At 38.7% G+C, this 20,870-nt stretch overlaps 1 long non-coding RNA gene across 1 annotated transcript in view; it reads left to right on the top strand.

The window, feature by feature from the left end:
• LOC123334255 overlaps window positions 1–19,000 on the top strand; it is a 48,713-nt gene extending 29,713 nt beyond the window's left edge. Inside the window, exon 5 of the long non-coding RNA XR_006552087.2 lies at window positions 18,854–19,000. This is a non-coding gene — a long non-coding RNA (uncharacterized LOC123334255). The remainder of the gene's footprint in view (window positions 1–18,853) is intronic.
• The last annotated feature ends 1,870 nt before the right edge of the window (window positions 19,001–20,870 follow it).

Raw genomic sequence — 20,870 nt, 5'->3', positions numbered from 1 at the left:
ATTCTTTTAGGTTTTTTATTAGTCAATCAAAAATTCTCTAATAATAGGGCCATTTGCAGATCAAGCCACAGGTACCATCATGTAGGTGAGGCTAACAGTTTCACTAGATTCTTATACTCTGTTCATTCAAGGTTGGTGAATGTTTCCAAAATATTATAGCCAGTCCATATATCTTGTATTCTTTGTATATTCACCAAGGGATGATGTATTTCTAACATTCACTCTGCTAACTAATAAGCCTCTGATTTCACCAATAAGATCCTATTTTTTGACATGTGCTCAGTTGCTAAGTTGTGTCTGTCTCTTTGTGACCCCATGGACTGTAGTCCACCAGGCTCAGAGTTTGTTTATGGGATTTCCTAGGCAAGAATACTGGAGTGGGTTGCCATTTCCTTCTCCAATTTTTTTTTCATGAAGTATGAAAACTAATAAAACATCTACTGATAATCAGTGTAATTGGTAACAGGAGGAGTGGTCACATTACCTCAGGAGTGTGGCTTTAAGGGTGTAAAGCTAGCTGGCCTTCTGCGGAGTACAAGTTCCTGATTAGAGCATCTAATTGTACCTGGCTTGTAATCAGCCTAATAATGTGGCATCATGTGATACTGATGTCACACTGTCTGTGCTGAAGTCCTCTAAGGAAAATTACAGACAACCACTGAGTAGTGCCCTGTGTATTAGTTTCCTGTTGCTGTTGTAACAAGTTACCGCAAACCTAGTGGCTTGAATAATAGAAACTTATTATCTTACAGTTCTGAAGGTCAGAAGTCCAAAATTATCTTGCTAAGCTAAAATCAATGTGTTGGCAAATCTGTGTTTTTTTTCAGGAGGTTCAAGGGGAGAATGTTTCCAGCTTCTAGAGGCTACCCTCATCCTTGACTCATGGCATCACTTGACTAAGCCAGCAAATGTTGGTCCAATCTCTCTCATGCTTCATTATTCTGGTTCTCTGCTTCCATCATCATATTTCCTTTTCTGACTCTTCTGTCTCTTTCTACCTTTGTAAGAGTAGTTGTGATTATGCTGCTACTGCTGCTGAGTCGCTTCAGTTGTGTCTGACTCTGTGCAACCCCATAGACTGCAGCCCACCAGCCTCCCCCATCCCTGGGATTCTCCAGGCAAGAACACTGGTGTGGGTTGCCATTTCCTTCTCCAATGAATGAAAGTGAAAAGTGAAAGTGAAGTCGCTCAGTTGTGTCTGACTCTTAGCGATCCCATGGACTGCAGTCTAGCAGGCTCCTCCATCCATGGGATTTTCCAGGCAAGAGTACTGGAGTGGGGTACCAGTGGCTTCTCCGTGTAATTATGGGACCCGCCTTGATAGCCTAGAATAATTTTCCCATCTCAGGTTCTTTAACTTATCACATCTGTGAAGTCCCTTTTACTGGTTTTGGGGATTAGGATATGGACATCTTTGAGGAGTCATTATTCTGCCTGTCACACTCTGTTAATATTCTAAGTAATTTTCTTAAAGATTTTTAATTTAACATCAATCATGGAATCCTATAGTGAGAATAGAAAATACATGGTCTTTAGGCCTGACACATACTGGTATAAATCCTGTTTTCTTCCCTAATAAGCTGTAAGCCACAGGAAAGGAAATAGAATAATAAATACTTTAAAGAGTTGTCATGAAGATTAGATAAAAATGACGAATGAAAAGGAACTGGCACATGGGAGACACTAAATGAAATTGTAGTGAAAGGTAGCTGTAATGATCATTAACAGAACTGTAGAGCTGTAAAGAACCCCAGAGATCATTTTAACCTCTTTTAGCAGCAGAACTACTTTTTTTTAAAGTGTCAAAAAAGTCTTATGCAGAGTCTCATGAAGAGCCTTAATCTATAGGAAAAATAAAAGCAATAGATGGATTCCTTAGGCAGAATAAGTTTCCTTCTGCTCTGTGTCCTCATCTCTCTCCTCCCTTCTTCTTCCTTCTCCTTTTCTTTTCCTCCCCCTCCTCCTCCTTCTTTTTGGCAGAGAGTACTCTGCTGTTTCCAGAATCCTGGCCTCTGTAGTCCAAGTATAATAGCTTGAAAGCCCTAAGTCTGATCTCTGATTTTGCACTGGAAGAAAAAGAGGTCCAGAGAAGTTAAGTGATTTCCAAGGTTGCACAGCTATTTAAAGGAAGATTGGATGTCAGAATTCAGTACTCTTGATTGTTAGTTTAATGTCCTTTCTCTATATCATGTTGGAGGTGGGGTAGGGTAGAGATATCAGAAAACTTAAAAAAGTGAAGAATTTTAGGAAATTTAGTTAAGGCTAAATATCCTAAATGATGGCAAAAATATAAACCTTTCTCCCATCACAGAATCTTGTTTTGTATGTTGCAAAAACAGTAGGCAGAAGTTCAGAATTTGGCACTTCACCAGTACTGCATAAGAGGAATGTTGTTTGTGAGATGTACTAGATTAGAAACAGCTTCTCTTTGACATAACAGTGTTAGAAACTTCGTTTGAAGCCTGGGGTTCTCCACAGGAATTTAGAGCTTTGAATTTGGGTTCCAGAGAGCTGGGGCTCTGATGTAATTCACAGAACACATTGTGAGAACAAGGCAAGTGCTAGCAAAGCAGAGTGTGGCTGTCATTAGGGAGACCAGATGTCTTCGTTTTCAATTTCCCTTTCAGTTCTGGGGTCAAGGTTTTCTCTCTACCAGGTGTTCTGGAGCATTACAAAAGAGACAATCTGGCTGCCAAATTATGCTATAAAAGCAATTTTAGTCCAGCTCATCTCTGAAACACAAAATTTCTTTCTTTTCAGACTTAAAAATTCAACAGTCTAATGAAACAGTGTAGCCTTTGTCCAACCTTTATGCAGAACTAATAGATTACTAGTTTTAAAGTCAGTGTTACTTTAGGATATACGATATTTAATAAATGAGCATAAAAGCAAACACTGAACTATATTTCTTCCTGGAAACACTTATTGTGATATCTTGGGGTTATACTTTAGGTATACAAATGAAAGTGTGTCTATTATATGGACAGTAAGTTCAGTCCACAGTAAAGACATGTATACCTGTGGCGGATTCATTTTGATATTTGGCAAAACTAATACAGTTATGTAAAGTTTAAAAATAAAATAAAATTTAAAAAAATAAAAAAATTAAAAATAGAATTTACTTTGCTAAAAAAAAAAAAAAAAAAAGACTCACAGCAGACTTGCTTACTTCAGGTTATCCAAAGGCATAAGTATTATAGGTGATGATTAGAGCCTTCAGCAGGAAAACTAATGGTAAGTTAATTTACTTGCCAAAAGAACTTGTTGATTTCATGTTGCTGTTTTTGAGTTGCTAAGTCGTGTCCGACTCTTTTGTGACCTCATAGGTTATAGTCTGCCAGGCTCCTCTGTCCATGGGATTTTCCAGTCAAGAATATTGGAGTGGGCTGCCATTTCCTACTCCAGGGGATCTTCCTGACCCAGGGATCAAACCCGTGCCTCCTGCATTTCCTGCATTGGCAGGTGGATTCTTTACCACTGAGCCACCAGGGAAGCCCTGTTCATTTCATACCACTTATCACATAACCATAATCTACCCACTTGATTGTTCAAGTCCATTTTTATTCTGACTGATTTCATTGTTTGTGTCATTTACTAGTGATGAATTGCCTGGGAGAGGTGGCTAGTGAGAAACTTGAGACTAGGTTTTTATCTTTTTAAGATTTATCATTTTATAATATTGATTTTTGTTCAGGAGCACTCTGCTATAGTAATATAATAGCAAAAGAATAGAATTTAGTTTCAGTAGGCTTGGTTAGAATTCTAGCTTTAACCCTTGTTAGCTTTAGTGACTTAACAACTTTAGGTAAATTGTCTGCAAGCTAATATGTGCCTTGCCTGGTTTGGGGAAGGATTAAGTGAAATATTGATGTGAATGTGTTTTGTGAAATATTATGGAATGTTAATCTTTGTTTCTCTGATATATGCCAGATACCTCTCTAGTCAGCCTTTTTTTCTCAATAGAAAGTGAGTAGCTACCATGATCTGTTTCTTTTATAGCAGGATGGTAACAATGTTTCTTCTTCTTTTTCTTCCTTGTGTGTGTGTGTGTGTGTCCGGATTCATGTTTCATGTAGAACTGGCCTTTGCCTCTTCTTGCAAGGTCTGAATTAGTCTTCTGTGGGTAACATGGTATTCTTATTCAGTTATTCCAATGCTACAGTTTCTTTGCTTACTTTAACTTATAATGAAAATTTCTACTTGACTGAAAAAAGTCAGCTTGACTTTGACGTTTGAATCTTGTCTGTCTCCGTGGAATCATTTTCTTTTGGCTTTCTTTTTTGAACAGTTTCCTTCATCCTCAGGAAGAAAAAGATGCATGTGATGCAGAAGGGGAAAAGTCATTTTTGTAAAGCTATCAAATGATTTATTTTAGAAATAAAAACAGCTGGATCATTTGTAGTAATTCATGTAAGAAAATAATTGGTAAGGAAGTTATAAAATAGTTATAGCTCCAATATGTCTAAAAGCATAGCTCATATACAAAATACATTTGATATTGTGACAAAGGGTAATAAGTAGAAAATTATAGCTGGTGGGATGAAGAATCTAAAATGAAGAGTCTGTCTAATGATTCTGTACCCATTTTCAAGGTATGGGGATGGTTCTCCCACACTATCAAGCAGTTCTCAGATCCCAGCTGGGTGCCCTACAACTCAACTCAATTCTGACACTATCTACCTGGAGCTGGCACTTTGTTGTTTGGTTGCTAAGTCGTGTCTGACTTTTTGGCAACCTCAGGGACTGTAGCCTGCCAGGCTCCTCTGTCCATGGGATTTCCCAAGCAAGAATACTAGAGTGGGTTGCTATTTCCTTCTCCAGGGGATCTTCCCGACCCAGGGATCAAACTCATGTCTCCTGCATCTCCTGCATTACAGGCAGTTTCTTTACTTCTGAGCTACCAGAAGCACTAGATCCCACATTAGGGCTCAGTCCCTGAAGACTGTCTCCCTGTACTCCCCACACCCCACTCACATACCAGTTCAGATGCCAGTTGCAAGTCCAGGTGGCCACCTGTGCTTTTGACCAACTGGCTATGAATTATGGTTTCCAAAGACCCCCCAACCCTCCCCAATCCCCTTGGGTCTGGTTAATTTTCTAGAGTAGCTTTCAGAGCTCAAAAAAACATTCTACTTAGTAGTTTACTGATTTATTATCAAAGGATATACTTCAAGAACAGCCAGATGCAAAAGATGCATAGGGCAAGATATGGAGAAAAGGCACAGAAGTTCCACTGCACTCTTCCTGAATCTCCATGTGTTTTTCAACCCAGAAGCAATCCAAATCCTGTCTTCTTGGATTTTTCACTTCAGTTCAGTCACTCAGTCGTGTCCAACTCTTTGCGACCCCATGGACTGCAGCATGCCAGGCTTCCTTATCCATTGGCAACTGGTCTGGTATTCCCATCTCTTTTATTGAGGCTTTATTGCATAGGCACAGTTGATTAAATCATTGACCATTGGTGACTGAACTCAGACCCCAACCCTTCTCCCCTCCCCAGAGGTTGGACTCCAGAGTGGGTGTGGGGGCAGAGGGGAGCTGAAATTCCAATCCTCTGTTTACACAGTTATGTCCTTTGGTGAGCAGTTTCCATCCCAAGCTTCCAGTTGCTTTCTGGAAGCCATATCATCAACATAACAAAAGATATATTTATTGCTCTCATCCCAGGAAATTTCAAGAGTTTTAGGAGCTCTTGCCAAAAAAGGGGACAAAGACCAAATATCTTACTATAAATCACAATATCACATTATATTAGAAAAGACACAGATTTTCTTTGGAGGAGAGAAGAGATAGCCTATATACAAAGTGCATGCTAAGCCACTTCAGTTGTGTCTGACTCTTTGCGTCCCCATGGACTGTAGACTGCCAGGCTCCTCTGTCCATGGAATTCTCCAGGCAGGAATACTTGAGTGGGTTTGCCATGTCCTCCTCCAGGGGATCTTAATACCTAGGTGGTAATCCACCATGGAGTTGACACATACTGTTGAAAATTATAATTAAGATACAAATAAGAGAATCATAGAAGAATTACAATTTTGAAATTATATTAAGGGACTGTCTAAGCAGACAGAAAAAAGTGATTAACATGCCTCTAGTTCAAAATATAAGCTTGACATTAGGTTGTATATCTTAATTCATGAGGACTTAATTGTCAAGACATAGACTGGAAATTTTCTTAAGCTAAACCAGAAACATTTAATGAGGAGTGTTTGACTTGCATTATTGACAGTTTCCTTTGCCAGTAGGTATAAATATTGACCTGGTAAATGAGTGGCTATAACAAGAACTGCATGACAAAGTAAACCTGCCATCTTAGTGTCCTTTGGTGTCCAGATCTCTGGGTTCATAAGATAAACTTTAGCTAGAGGAGAACTGAATGTTTGAAGACACATTAAATAAGATAACATATATGCAACACTTAGTATGAGGTTTTAGATTAATACTAAATTACTTCTTAGAGCTCTAGTGTATAGCATTATTCATGAGATTGTCAGTATTTCTGGATCTTTGATTTTTAAGAAAGTCAAAGTATTCTGTATTTAACATAGCAAAATACGTTTTTAGTTTGTTAACTATAAAATATTTTGTTTAAATCTCAATTTATTTATTAGAATGTGTCATTAAAACAGTGCTTGTTAGGACTACTAGGAACCAGTTTGGGTTCATAAAACCAGCTCATTTTGTATAATAGGCTTACATTAATGCTTTATTTTATAAAAAAAATTAGAATAAAAATGGTATATTTTTTATAACATTCTTATAGACATGTAGGAGTAATGTGAGTTGGATGGTTTTTTAACTAGATGAATGTGTAACTGACAGACCATACCCAGAGTAACTATAAATGGATTAATTTGAGCCCAAGGGAAGTAGTGGAAAAAATTCTTCCACTGGTTTTGAACTGTTCAAATTTTATCAGTAGCTTCAGAATAGATGTTTGATACATATTTAATCTGCATTAGATAAGTAGTAGGAGTATATTTTGTGAAAGAGTTAACATAAAAATATAAAGATTTACCAAGATGATATTTGATGAAAATAAATATAATTTTTATATTTTTCACTAAATAAATTATGCAACTGTTAGATAGTGGAAATATGACTAAAAAAGACTTAGAAGATGCCAGCAACTTCTATGCCCACAGAATTAGGTCCAAGGTGGACCACAAAGATCATAGGTTTCTACTCAACCTAATGGATTCGATAGAGTTCCTCTGAATTGGAGAAGTGAGTATTTAAAAGTGGGCTACACAATTAGCAACCAGTAATGTTACAGAAGAGTGAATAGTTTGCCAATCTGACCCTTCCAATGCTGTTCAGTTCAGTTCAGTTCAGTTTAATCGCTCATTTGTGTCCGACTCTTTGCGACCCCATGAACTGCAGCACACCAGGCCTCCCTGTCCATCACCAACTCCTGGAGTTTACCCAAATTCATGTCCATTGAGTCAGTGATGCCATCCAGCCATCTCATACTCTGTCATCCCCTTTTCTTCCTGCCCTCAGTCTTTCCCAACATCAGGGTCTGTTCAGATGAGTCAGTTATTCACATCAGGTGGCCAAAGTATTGGAGTTTCAGCTTCAGCATCAGTCTTTCCAATGAACACCCAGGACTGATCTCCTTTAGGATGGACTGGTTGGATCTCCATGCAGTCCAAGAGACTCTCAAGAGTCTTCTCCAATGCCATGGTTCAATTCAAAAGTATCAATTCTTCTGTGCTCAGCTTTCCTTATAGTCTAATGCTGTAAAGAACAATGTTGCATAGGAACCTAGAATGTTTGGCCCATGAATCAGGGTAAATTGGAAGTGGTCCAACAGGAGTCAAGGGTGAAAATCAACATTTTAGGAATCAGTGAACTAAAATGGATGGGAATGGGTGAATTTAATTCAGATGACCATTAAATCTACTAGTGTGGGCAAAAATCCCTTAGAAGAAATGGAGTAGCCCTCATAGTCAACAAATGAGTCTGAAAGCACTTGGGTGCAAGTCAAAGACAAATTATTCAATATCACAGTAATCCAAGTCTATGCCCCAACCACTAATGCTGAAAAAGCTGAAGTTGAATGGTTCTATGATGACTTACAAGACCTTCTAGAACTAATACAAAAGAGAGAGAGAGAGAGAGAAAATGTCCTCTTCATTGTAGAGGACTGGAATGCAAATGTAAAAAGTCAAGAGAAACCTGGAGTAATAGGCAAGTTTGGCCTTGGAGTACAAAATGATGCAGGGCTAAGGCAAAATTTTGCCAAGAGAATGAACTGGTGATAGCAAACACCCCATTCCAACAGCAAAAGAGACAACTCTATACATGGACATCATCAAATGGTCAACACTGAAATCAGATTTGATTATATTCTTTGCAGCCAAAGATGGAGAAGGTCTGTACAGTCAGCAAAAACAAGGCTAGGAGCTAACTTTAGTTCAGATCATGAACTCCTTATTGCAAAATTCAGATCTAAATTGAAGGAAGTAGGGAAAACCACTGGACCATCTAGGAATGACCCAAATCAAATACCTTATGATTATACAGTGGAAGTGACAAATAGATTCAAGGGATTAGATCTAAAAGACAGAATGCCCGAAGAACTATGGATGGAGGTTTATGACATTGTACAGGAGGCAGGGATCAAGACCATCCCCAAGAAAAAGAAATTCAAAAAGCCAAAATGGTTGTTTGAGGAGGCCTTACAAATAGCTGTGAAAAGAAGAGAAGCTAAAGGCAAAGGACAAAAGGAAAGATATACCAATCTGAATGCAGAGGTCCAAAGAATAACAAGGAGAGATAAGAAAGTCTTTCTCAATAATCAATGCAAAGAAATACAGGAAAACAATAGAATGGGAAAGACTGGAGATCTCTTCAAGAAAATTAGAGATACCAAGGGAACATTTCATGCAAAGATGGACACAATAAAGCACAGAAATGGTGTGGACCTAACAGAAGCAGAAGGTATTAGGAAGAGGTGGCAAGAATACACAGAAGATGTGTACAAAAAAGATCTTCATGACCCAGATAACCGCAATGGTGTGATCACTGGGCTATAGCCAGGCATCCTGGAGTCCAAAGTCAAGTGGGCCTTACAAGTCATCACTATGGAAACAGCTAATGGAGGTGATGAAATTCCAGCTGAGCTCTTTCAAGTCCTAAAAGATGATGCTCTTAAAGTGCTGCACTCAATATGCCAGTTAATCTGGAAAACTCAGCAGTGGCCACAGGACTGGAAAGGGCAGTTTTCATTCCAATCCCAAAGAAAGGCAATTCCAAAGACTGTTCAAACTACTGAACAATTGTAGTCATCTCACACACTAGCAAAGTAATGCTCAAGATTCTCCAAGCCAGGCTTCAACAGTATATGAACCAAGAACTTCCAGATGTTCAAACTGGATTTAGAAAAGACAGTGGAACTAGAGATCAAATTTCAAACACCCATTGGATCATATAAAAAGCAAGAGAGTTCCAGAAAAAACATATACTTCTGCTTTACTGACTATGCCAAAGCCTTTGACTGTGTGGATTACTATCAACTGTGGAAAATTCTTCAAGAGATGGGAATACCAGACCACCTACCTGACCTGCCTCTTGAGAAATCAGTATGCAGGACAAGAGGCAACAGTTAGAACTGGACATGGAACAACAGACTGGTTCCAAATAGGAAAAGGAGTATTTCAAGGCTGTATATTGTCACCCTGCTTATTTAACTTATATGCAGAGTACATCAAGCAAAATGCCAGCCTGGATGAAGCACAAGCTGGAATCAAGATTGCCAGGATAAAATCAATAACCTCAGAAATGCAGATGACACCACTCTTATGACAGAAAGTGAAGAAGAACTAAAGAGCCTCTTGATGAAAGTGAAAGAGGAGAGTGAAAAACTTGGCTTAAAACTTAACATTCAAAAAACTAAGATCATGGCATCTGGTTCCATCATTTCATGGCAAAGAGATGGGAAAACAATGGAAACAATGGGAGACTTTATTTTGGGGGGCATCAAAATCACTGCAGATTGTGACTGCAGCCATGAAATTAAAAGATGCTTGCTCCTTGGAAGAAAAGCTATGACCAACCTAGACAGCATATGAAAAAGCAGAGACATTACTTTACCAACAAAGATCCATCTAGTCAAAGCTATGGTTTTCCCAGTGTTCATGTATGGATGTGAGAGTTGGACCGTAAAGCAAGCTGAGTGCCAAAGAATTGATGCTTTTGAATGTGGTGTTGGAGAAGACTCTTGAGAGTCCCTTGGACTTCAAGGAGATAATACCAGTTAATTTTAAAGGAAATCAGTCCTGAATATTCATTGGAAGGACTGATGCTGAAGCTGAAGCTCCAATATTTTGGCTACTTAATGTGAAGAACTGACTCATTTGAAAAGACCCTGATGCCGGGAAAGATAGAAGGCAGAAGGAGAAGGGGAAGACAGGGGATGAAATGGTTGGATGGCATCACCAACTCAATGGACATGAGTTTGAACAAGCTCTGGGAGTTGGTGATGGATAGGAAAGTCTGGCATGCTTCAGTCCATGGGGTTGAAACAGCTGGACATGACTGAGCAACTGAGCTGAACTGAACTGACCCTTCTAAATTTGAGATTCCAGTAATGATCTTTCAGTTTTTCCAACACACAAATGCATTGAGAGTCATTCCTTAAGCTTACTGCTTTTATCTAATAAGAAAGCAGGAGTATTTACAGTGTACGTGACAGGTCACCTTGGACAGTGTCTCTGAGTAAGCTATCCAGAGCAGATCCCTGGAACTAGTCCATGCTGCCCAGATCTTTAGGTCATGAGATAAACTTTAGCCTTTTGGGGTTGCTTCTGTAACCACATCAATTTGAAAACATGACAGTTAGAGGCCATTAGTTAAGTTTTGGAGAAGGAAATGGCAACCCACTCCAGTGTTCTTGCCTGGAGAATCCCAGGGACGGTGGAGCCTGGTGGGCTGCCGTCTATGGGGTTGCACAGAGTCCGACACGACTGAAGCGACTCAGCAGCAGTTAAGTTTTGCAAATTAGTACGAGTATGACAGGTCTGAAAAAATAGCTTGAAGGAACAAGTTTATGTTCTGAAATACTTTATATTCTGAAATACTGCGGCCTGAAGCAATCTTAATCTGTGTTTATGGTTTTAGTGACTGCAGCTTTATCATCTAAGTTATAAAATCATTTCAACTACCATAGTCTGTTGAACAAAAAAGTATATGCTTTGGTGCCTTCTGTGTTTTTATGCTGAATCTGTAATGACTGAGAAGGATCATTGCTAGTTCATCTTGGCCTCCTAAGATCACAGTACCCAGGAAGGCTAGATGGAACATAGCTCAACTTTCATAATTATTATTATTCAGAGAATAACACTATGTAGGGGACTGGAGGTAAGGACAGAAGATGACAGCATCACTGTGAATGATGGAATAAAGAGAAACTAGCAGGGCTTCTCTTCCTGTTTTGGTGCAGAGAACAGCCAGGAATCATTACAATTTGAAAGTTAATGGTAATTTGTGAAGACTGAATGAAAGAATGTGTATAACACAAGATTAGCAAGTGCCTGCCACATAGGAAGCAGTCAGTAAGTGATGGCTATTATTAGGACTGTGATTGTCACTTTCTAACCAGCTGGTGTAGGATCACAGCCCCTTAGAATGACTTGGCTGCTTGAAGGGGTTAACTTCTTCAGAGAGTACAGAGTGACCTGATTAGGGCTCTAGCCTGAGCAATTTTCTAAGAAGTGGAGACTGTTCTCCTATCAGGGTTCTCTAATCCTCATCTGCCCTGCCAGTCCAATCATTCCAGTCCTTAACCTTTGAAAACTCATAGACTAGGGGTGCAAACAACTATCTATCCTTATATTAATAACATACTAAATTGGTGCTGTCTCTCTAAGCCCAGTTATTTAACAACCCTTTCCTCCCTGTTTGCCTTTTCATGCTGTGACATTCACATTGTCAATATAATTAGAGAAAGGAGTGCTGTTATGGGTTGAATTATGTTCTTTCAAAAGGTATGTTGAGGTCCTAACTCTGGCACCAGTGAATATGATGTTATTTGGGAATAGGATGTTTGCAGATATGGTTAGATTAAAATGAGGGCCTACTGGACTAGGGTAGGCCCTAATTCAATATAGCTGATGTCTTTACAACAAGAGGAGGATTTGGACACAGACAGACACAGAGCTGATGGCCATGTAAAGACAGAGGCAGAGATTGGAGTTTTGCTCCCACAAGTCAGGGGATGCCTAGAACTTCTAGAAACTGGAAGGAAGGGAGGAAGGATTTTCTTATAGAGCCTTCAGAGGGCACATGGCCCCGCTGACACCTTGATTTTGGAATTCTAGCCTCAAGAATTGTGAGAGAATCAATTTTAAAGCTACCCAGTTTTTAATATTATTTATAAGAGCAGCTCCAGGAAACTAATACAGGTTAAGGAATACAAAATAATCAGAGAAGAAAGAGGTAGAAATAGAATTTCATAGCTAATAAAAACAAGTGTATTAGGGCTGAAGGTATTTTAAAAATTATTACTACTTTTTAAGCCAAAGTTCTGCTTGTGGGTAATGAATAATTTTCAGGTGGGATAGTAAAACTAACATGGTTCTGGGCATTTGAATTTTTAATTGTCCTGCATTAGAACAATTGTTCCAGTGATTCTAACAACAAGGCCTATGTGCTTCAGAGTGGAACTTCATTATTTCAAGAAATGGATGCTGACAGAATTTATTTAATATATGCTGCTTGATACAGGAATGATGACAAAGATGAAATTAGCCCAGTTAGAAATTTCTTGTACAAAAATTTCATAGTGGGTGGTTAAGTCTAACCTTCTTTCACTTGGCAGTGGAAAGACAAAACTTCAACTGGTTGGGTCCTGAGTAGGCAACATTTTCAAAGAAGGTACCTTTGATTCATGATCAGAACCAGCTGGCTCACTGCACATCAGAAGTAGGCCAGAGCTTCTTGCTAAGACTCAACTGTCTGATTCTCCCCCCAAATTTTGGTGATGGTTTATTGGCACGTGGAAAGGTACGAATGCCCACGAAAGGAGGGGTGGGAGCACTCTCACGAGAATGCTCACCCATTGTGGTTGGTTGGAGAAGAGGCATCACCAGGAGTGGAGGGCAATCTTGATTTTTACTACAGAGCATTGTCACACTTCAGTTCCAGATGGCTGAGGCCACATTTCTCATTGCTCCTAGCTGTTAGTGGAGCTAAGCCACAGCGATGTTGTGTTTTGGTTGAAATCCAACCACTGATATTTTGCTCTATTTTGCAAATTCTGGTTAATGGTCTAAAATCAGTCTTGGAAACAACCTGAGAAAATATGTAGTGAGGTGTCTTAATTTGACAGATGAGAAACCCAAGGCCAAGGAGATGATTTGGCCAAGTTTATGGTGTCACAGTGCTATGTTTAGAAGTTGGGTCTCAGCTTTTAGTGCAAGGTTTATCTGTTATTCAGTGTCCCTTACTTTTCCTTCATGATTGCAAAGTCTTCATATTCTGTAAGTTAACCATATTATCATGTTGTATGGACACAAGTGTGAAAATATATCACTTTGGGGAAAATTTTACTATGGCATTATTAATTAAGTAATATTATTAATTATGATTGACCTTAAATATGTAAAAATTAATTCTAGTTGTATCACTTACCTATTTGTGTGAGCTAATTTTTCTTGTTGTTTAGTCATTAAGTTGTGTCCAACTCTTTTGTGACCTCATGGACTGTAGCCCACCAGACTCCTCTTAGGAATTTCCCAGGCAAGAATACTGGCATGGGTTGCCATTTCCTCCTCCAGGGGATCTTCCTGACCAAGAGATTGAACCTGAGGCTCCTGCATTGGCAGGCAGATTCTTTACCACTGAGCCACTAGTGAATCCTAGTATTTGGTATCCCATATGTGGGCAAGATACATTAATTGAATCTGAATGTGGTGGTTAAATTTGTTATTTGTTTTACTTTCTTCTTACAAGTGGTAAATTTCATAGTATCTATTGAGCTGATGTGTAGACTTTTCTCAATGATGATAAACAAACATTAAAATTTATTGAAGACTTGGTATGAGGTGGGTACCATGTAAACACTTAACATATGATGCCTCATTTAACACTCATCACAATCTGATGTATAGATATGATAAAGACCTGTGTTTTGAGAATGATGTAACTGGGGTTCAGAGAAGTTAAATAATTAGCCTAAAATCTAGGAGAATGTAAGTGATGAATCCAGAATTTGAACTATGCTTTACTCCGAAGTTCTTGATGGTACTTGTTCTACCATATTGCCTCTTGTGGATCAGAAGAATTTTATGAGTTATACAGTAAAATTATTTTCTTTCTTTAAGGTTAGTATCATAATAGCTTTAAGTTAAAATTTTCATTTCTGGGAAGTAACCCTTAGGAATAAGTTGATATGGTTCTTGAAAGTGAAAGTGAAAGTCACTCAGTCATGTCTGACTCTTTGCGATCCCATGGACTGCCAGGCTCCTCTGTCCATGGAATTCTCCAGGCAAGAATACTGGAGTGGTAGCTGGGTAGCTGTTCCCCTCCTCCAGGGGGGTCTTCCCAACCCAGGGATTGGACCCAGGTCTCCCTCATTGTAGGTGGATTCTTTACTGTCTGAGCCACCAGGGAAGTCCAAGAATATTGGAGTGTGTAGCTATCCCTTGTCCAGGGGATCTTCCCTACCCAGGAATCAAACCAGAGTCTCCTGCATTGCAGGCAGATTCTTCACCAGCTGAGCTACCAGGGAAGCCTATTATTAAGTCATTTCAATTCATGATTTACTTTCTAACAAAGTCATTTTCAAAGATTCTTCACCTAGTTACATACAAACATCCCCATATACACATATATACATAGCTAACTCAAACAAACTTTAAATTCTTTCTCTTTTTAAAATTCCTATGAAGATAACATTATGGCATATACATTTTTCTTGCTAAATGTAAAGAATTTAATTTGATAAAATTATATGTATTATTAAAATGAAGACATTTATTCATTTGTGGGTCAATAATTATGTAATTTTAAAAAGTTTTATAATTAACACATATGTTTGATAATATAGAAACCTAACAAAGGTTTTTTAAAATGATATGCTAAAAATGAGGATAAGTTTTACATTTTCATAGTCAGACATTAAGATTGTTCTATGCATAAAATATTTTTATAGGCTTATTATATTATTCAAATGTATATTTACCTATCATAAAACAAAATAACAGCTATATTAAAATGTGCTTTTGTGGGCAAAGAAATGATAAAAAAGAGTTGCTGTGCCTTTCTATTTATCTTAATGATTGCTATTGTCAACATAATCTAATGATTAGAAACTGGTCTTTATGAAGGTCAGGAGAAACATTTTGTTTGAAAAATACTTTTGGAGGTAACCTGAAAATAGACATGGTCTTCATGATTTAAAGCATAAGAGGGCTTTGGCAAACATTTTTTGGGAGTGTGTTCCACAGAAATTTTGGAGTGTCCCTTTGGAGAGCAAAACTTGCACATTTTACTTTATGGTTTTTGTATGAAATCTGACTGCAAGTAAAACCACTTTAATCCCTGCATTTAAAATTTTTGGTTTCTTGTGAACAACTTTATCTTGGTTCATCAAAAACTTGCCAAACTTAGAGGAAATGTCTTCTTTCATGTAACTTCTTTTGCACAGTTTTTGACACTAGAATTTTATCAGTTTGTTTCTTTTACATTGTTTTTTTTTTCAATCTATACTCTGATTGTTAAATCCCATCTAAGGAATAGTAGTTCTTACCTTTTCTTTCTGCCTTGTGGCTAGAATTATTTGGATACACTTTTCAAAATTAGAACAACAGAAGTTCAGGAGAACTGATAATCCTTGGAGTGACTGAAGAGATACTTAAGTGCAAGCATTCTGTGTGCGTGCTCAGTCACCTCTGACTCAAAACTGTAGGGGTCCCCAAAACTCGACAGGATCCTCTGTCCATGGAATTTTCCAGGCAAGAATACTGGAGCAGGTTGCAATTTCCTATGCCAGGGGATCTTCCTGGCCCAGGGATGTACTGTGTCTCCTGCATCTCCAGCACTGGCAGGTGGATTCCTTACCACTGCACCACCCGTAAGTGTGCAGTGTAAGCATGTCAGGTGGTTAAATTATTTATCATTTAGATGCCTTTGATATTTGGTATAACTAATACAATTTTGTAAAGTTTAAAAAAAAAAAAGGCTATTTTCTGCTGACTGTTTTGATTCTCTTTTTTTTCTATTTCCCCAAAGATAGCCCTTATGGCATATACTTTTTTCCTACTAAATGTCAAGAGCTTAATTTGATAAAAATATATATCATTAAAATAAAGTTTTTTATTTGTGGATCAATAATTATATAATTTTTGAAGTTTTATAGTTAACAAATATATTTGATAATATAGAAACCCATCAAAAGTTTTTAAATGATATTCTAAAAATGAAGATAAGTTTTACATTTTCAGAGTCATATATTAAGATCATTCTTTTAAAAAATTTATTATTATGATTTTAACACTGTTGTATTAACTAACAGTTTCAGGTGTACAGCAAAATGATTCAGATATACACACATACACAAAAATATATATTCTTTTTGAGATTCTTTTTTCCTTTTAAGTTATTATAATACATAATATTGAGTTGAGTTGCCTATGTAGGCTTCCCTGATGGCTCAGATAGTAAAGAATCTACCTGCAATGTGGGAGACCTTGGTTTGATCCCTGGGTTGGAAAGATCCCCTGGAGAAGGGAATGGCAACCCACTCCAATATTCTTGCCTGGAGAATCCCATGGACAGAGGAAGCCTGGTGGGCTATGGTCCATGGGGTTGTAAAGAGTCAGACACGACTGAGTGGCTAACACTTTCGTACAGTGGGCCCTTGCTGGTTATCTTTTGTTCTATTAATATGTGTTAAAACTTCCCATAAGCCTGAATAAACCTTGACAAGGATATATGTGGCAAGAGAAACTGGCTGATTATAGTGAGCTTGAGTTTTACATCAATACAAAAAGCTTATGGGAAAAACAATCAATAAAATAATATCAGATAGTGATGAGTTGGACACATGAAACCAGAGGATTTGATGGAAAGTGACTGGCATTGCATTGGACGTACTTTTGATTTGATGGTCAAGGAAATAGGATTGCCATATAAAATACAGTAATCCCAGTTAAACTTGAATTCAGATAAACAACAAATTTTTAGAAACAATGAGTATGTCCCAAATATTGCACATATATACACACCTATACTTAGTATTGTTTATTGTTTATCTGAAATCCAAATTTACTTGGAAGACCTGTATTTTTGCTAAATCTGGCAACTCTTCAAGGAAGGCCTCTCTGAGGAGGTGATGTTTGAACTGAGATCTGGATGATAAGGAGCCAACTATCAAAGGATGAGCAAGGAAAGCATTGCAAGCAGACAGAACTGAGGTTAAGAGTCAGGAGGTAGAAAGAGCTTGATGGATTCAAGAAAAGCACAATTTACTGTAGCTGGGTAACTGACAAAGATGAACATGGGCATGAGATGAGTAGGGAAAGTAGGTGAGAGCAGACCAAATACTTGTTAGGCTGAACCCTGCATACCTACAAGGCTTGCCCAGCTTTAAGACAGAAGAAAGAGTCCAGGGTCAACAACAGAGACATCAGTGGCTTAATGCTGCTACTGCTGCTAAGTCACTTCAGTCGTGTCCGACTCTGTGCGACCCCATAGACGGCAGCCCACCAGGCTCCCACATCCCTGGGATTCTCCAGGCAAGAACACTGGAGTGGGTTGCCATTTCCTTCTCCAAAGCAAGAAAGTAACAAGTGAAAGTAAAGTCGTTCAGTTGTGTCCGACTCTTAGCGACCCCATGAACTGTAGCCTACCAGGCTCCCCTGTCCATGGATTTTCCAGGCAAGAGTACTGGAGTGGGGTGCCATTGCCTTCTCCGCAGTGGCTTAATGGATGAGGGCAAATTGCTGAAGCAAGGTCCTGGAGTGACACCCCATGTGTGTGGCAGAAGACAGGCAGGACATGATGGCAATCTTAGCTGTGGGAATAGAAGGCTGGGATGAGGGGAAGGGGAGATTACCAGTTATGGGGGAGCTCAGGACATGATGGCAATCTTAGCTGTGGGAATAGAAGGCTGGGATGAGGGGAAGGGGAGATTACCAGTTACAGGGGAGCTGATGTCAGGTGGGCTCCTTAGTTACCAGGGAAAACAGTAGAGCGGCATGTCCCTCACCACCCCTTTGGTAAGAACAGTCACTATCTGGGGCCTGGGGCAAGAATGTAGGAAGGTCAGTCATGTACTTAGGATGTAGTTGAAACAGGTACTAGTTGGGTAGGGGATGTACACGGAGCAAGAGAACAGCCATCTCCAGTGGACTGACTATTTAGAATAGGGAAAATTTAGATTTTATTCTAAGTGCTGTGGGGCTTACCAGTGGCTTAGATGGTAAAGAATCTGAGGTTCAGTTCCTGGGAAGGGAAGATCCCCTGGAGAAGAGAATGGCTACCCACTCCAGTATTCTTGCCTGGAGAATCCCACAGAGGATCTGGGGTGCTATACTCCATGGGGTCGCAAAGAGTTGGCCATGACTGAGTGAGTACGCACACACCCATGCTAACTGCATTGGCCACTTGAGGATTTTCAGCCAGGGTATTGTGTGTGTGTTGTGTATGTGTAGGGAGGACTGTGTATGTGTAAGGAGGATGGGGATGATGTGTGTGGCGTAATACTGACTTATGGCACAAAAATGTACCCTAGAGAATGGATTGTAGAGCATCAAGTGTGGAAGCAGGGAGGCTGGTGAGAATGTTGTCACAGTGGTCCAGGCTGGAAGGCATGGAGAGAAATGAAATAATTCTGTGTCTGTTGTAGGTAGAGCCATCAGAGCTTGCTAATGGACTTGCTGTTGAGCGGTAATGAAAAGAGAGAACTCCATCTCCACTTAGCATGAAAGCCCATGGTTCAGTGTCTGACATTTGTAAGTACTCAATAAATATTGGTTTTACTAGGCTTATTGTATATGGGGAATTAAATTTATTTATAGTAAAATCGATAATGGAAATGCCATGGGCTTAATTAAGATCTTTTGGCAGTTTTAAGTTAAGAGAAATTCTTCATGTAATGTCTTTCTCTAGTCTCAAATTTCTAAGGCTTTAAGTCAGATTCATAAAGTAATACATTTCAAGATACAAGAGCTGATTATCTTTCTGAGCAGTGATTCACAATCATGGAGCAATAACATCAGACTCTGTAGGGAAATACATGTATGTCTTTAAAAACTATGTTCAGTACATAGAAGTACCTAGGTTTATATCTGAAAATGAAAAGAAACCTGTTACTTTAATAACACAAATTATGAAAAAGTAAAATTCAATAGAATCTTTGTTTCGTTATAGAGAAGTCATAATGACCCTCTGTTGGGGTATTCTCTACCAAGAAGGACAATATTATAACTTCTGGAGACAAAAATGTTCAATCAGCTGTGCTGCAAGGGGAGCTCAAGGCATTCCTACTTTACTATCCAAGATAGAGCAGCTGTGGCCTGGTCAAGGACAAAATGGAGCTGTCAAGAGCACATCACGAATTTTTTAATTCATACAATACAGTCAGAGTTCATTTTTTAATGGTTCATTCTGTTGCATTTCCTCTCTTCCATGCCCTTGTTGTCTTGGGGACCTTCCGGTTCCTCTTGCTTGTGATGATCAGAGTGAAGTGTTAGGCATAAAGGTGCTCTCTCTTTTTCTTTCTCGTCTCAATATTAGAGCAAAAAGCTTCTAATAACAAATAACTGTGAGATACGGTGAGGGTATAGGGGTCATAGGCCAGGTTGCTAAAAGTCTTTTAGTCTAGATATTATTCTAAATGGGCCAGAGAGATTCTTGAACTCCACAAGGCACAGCTTAGCTCAGTGAAGAAAAGGAGTGGATAGTAATTTGGAATAATTGAAATCTTAGCTAAAATAAAGAATCTATTTACACAGAAAGCCCTTAAGTAGTTTGTAAAGTAGACTGTAGGATTTAGAGTTGGTCCTGATTCTGAGTTCCAGCTTAGTCACATTTAACTGGGGCATTGAACAAATTATCCAGTTCTCTGAGCCTTAGTTTGATCATTTATAAAATAATAATAAAAATGAGCATCCTCAGGATTGTTGGGAGAATTCAATAGAAAATGAGTGTGGTCACTCTTAGCACAGCTCTGCCTGTTCCATAATGGACACTCCATAAATTGCTGCTATTATTATAATTTACCTGAGTTCCTGAATTTCTTTCTTAGTGTCATAAGAAAATGAGACTTTCAGAAGTTGGTTGGAAGAAGAGATTTCATAAATCAGTTTAGGGGTAGCATATCTTGCAGAAAATACATAGGAAAAAGAAATAGGAGACCTAGACCAAGGGTGTATGTAGGAAGGCTTTTTTGGAGTGACTCTCCTGGGTTACATTTTATGGTTGATGGAGGGAGTGTTAGAAACACAACTTTAAGGTAGACTCAAGAATTTCAAAAACATACCTGTTTTTTGTAAACCATCTCATGATCTTAAGAATAAGCATAAAATGACCTTAGGGAACAGTTCTATTAAAGGAAGAAATAAAGAAATATATTTGAATGTCAAAACATTTGATACTGCTTGTAGTTTAAGATCCTGGGGCATCTTAGAAGACATCATTGCAATGTTTCAGTTCAGTTCAGTTGCTCAGTTGTGTCTAGCTCTTTGTGACCCCATGGACTGCAGCACGCCAAGCTTCCCTGTCCATCATCAACTTCTGGAGCTTGCTCAACCTCATGTCCATCCAGACCATCTCTGGATAGTGATGCCACCCAACCATCTCATCCTCTGTCATCCCCTTCTCCTCCTGCCTTCAATCTTTCCCAGCATCAGGCTCTTTTCCAA

Source organism: Bubalus bubalis, chromosome 6 (assembly GCF_019923935.1).
Source record: "Bubalus bubalis isolate 160015118507 breed Murrah chromosome 6, NDDB_SH_1, whole genome shotgun sequence".
Lineage (NCBI taxonomy): Eukaryota > Metazoa > Chordata > Mammalia > Artiodactyla > Bovidae > Bubalus > Bubalus bubalis.
This window is presented reverse-complemented; position numbering and strand designations above follow the sequence as displayed.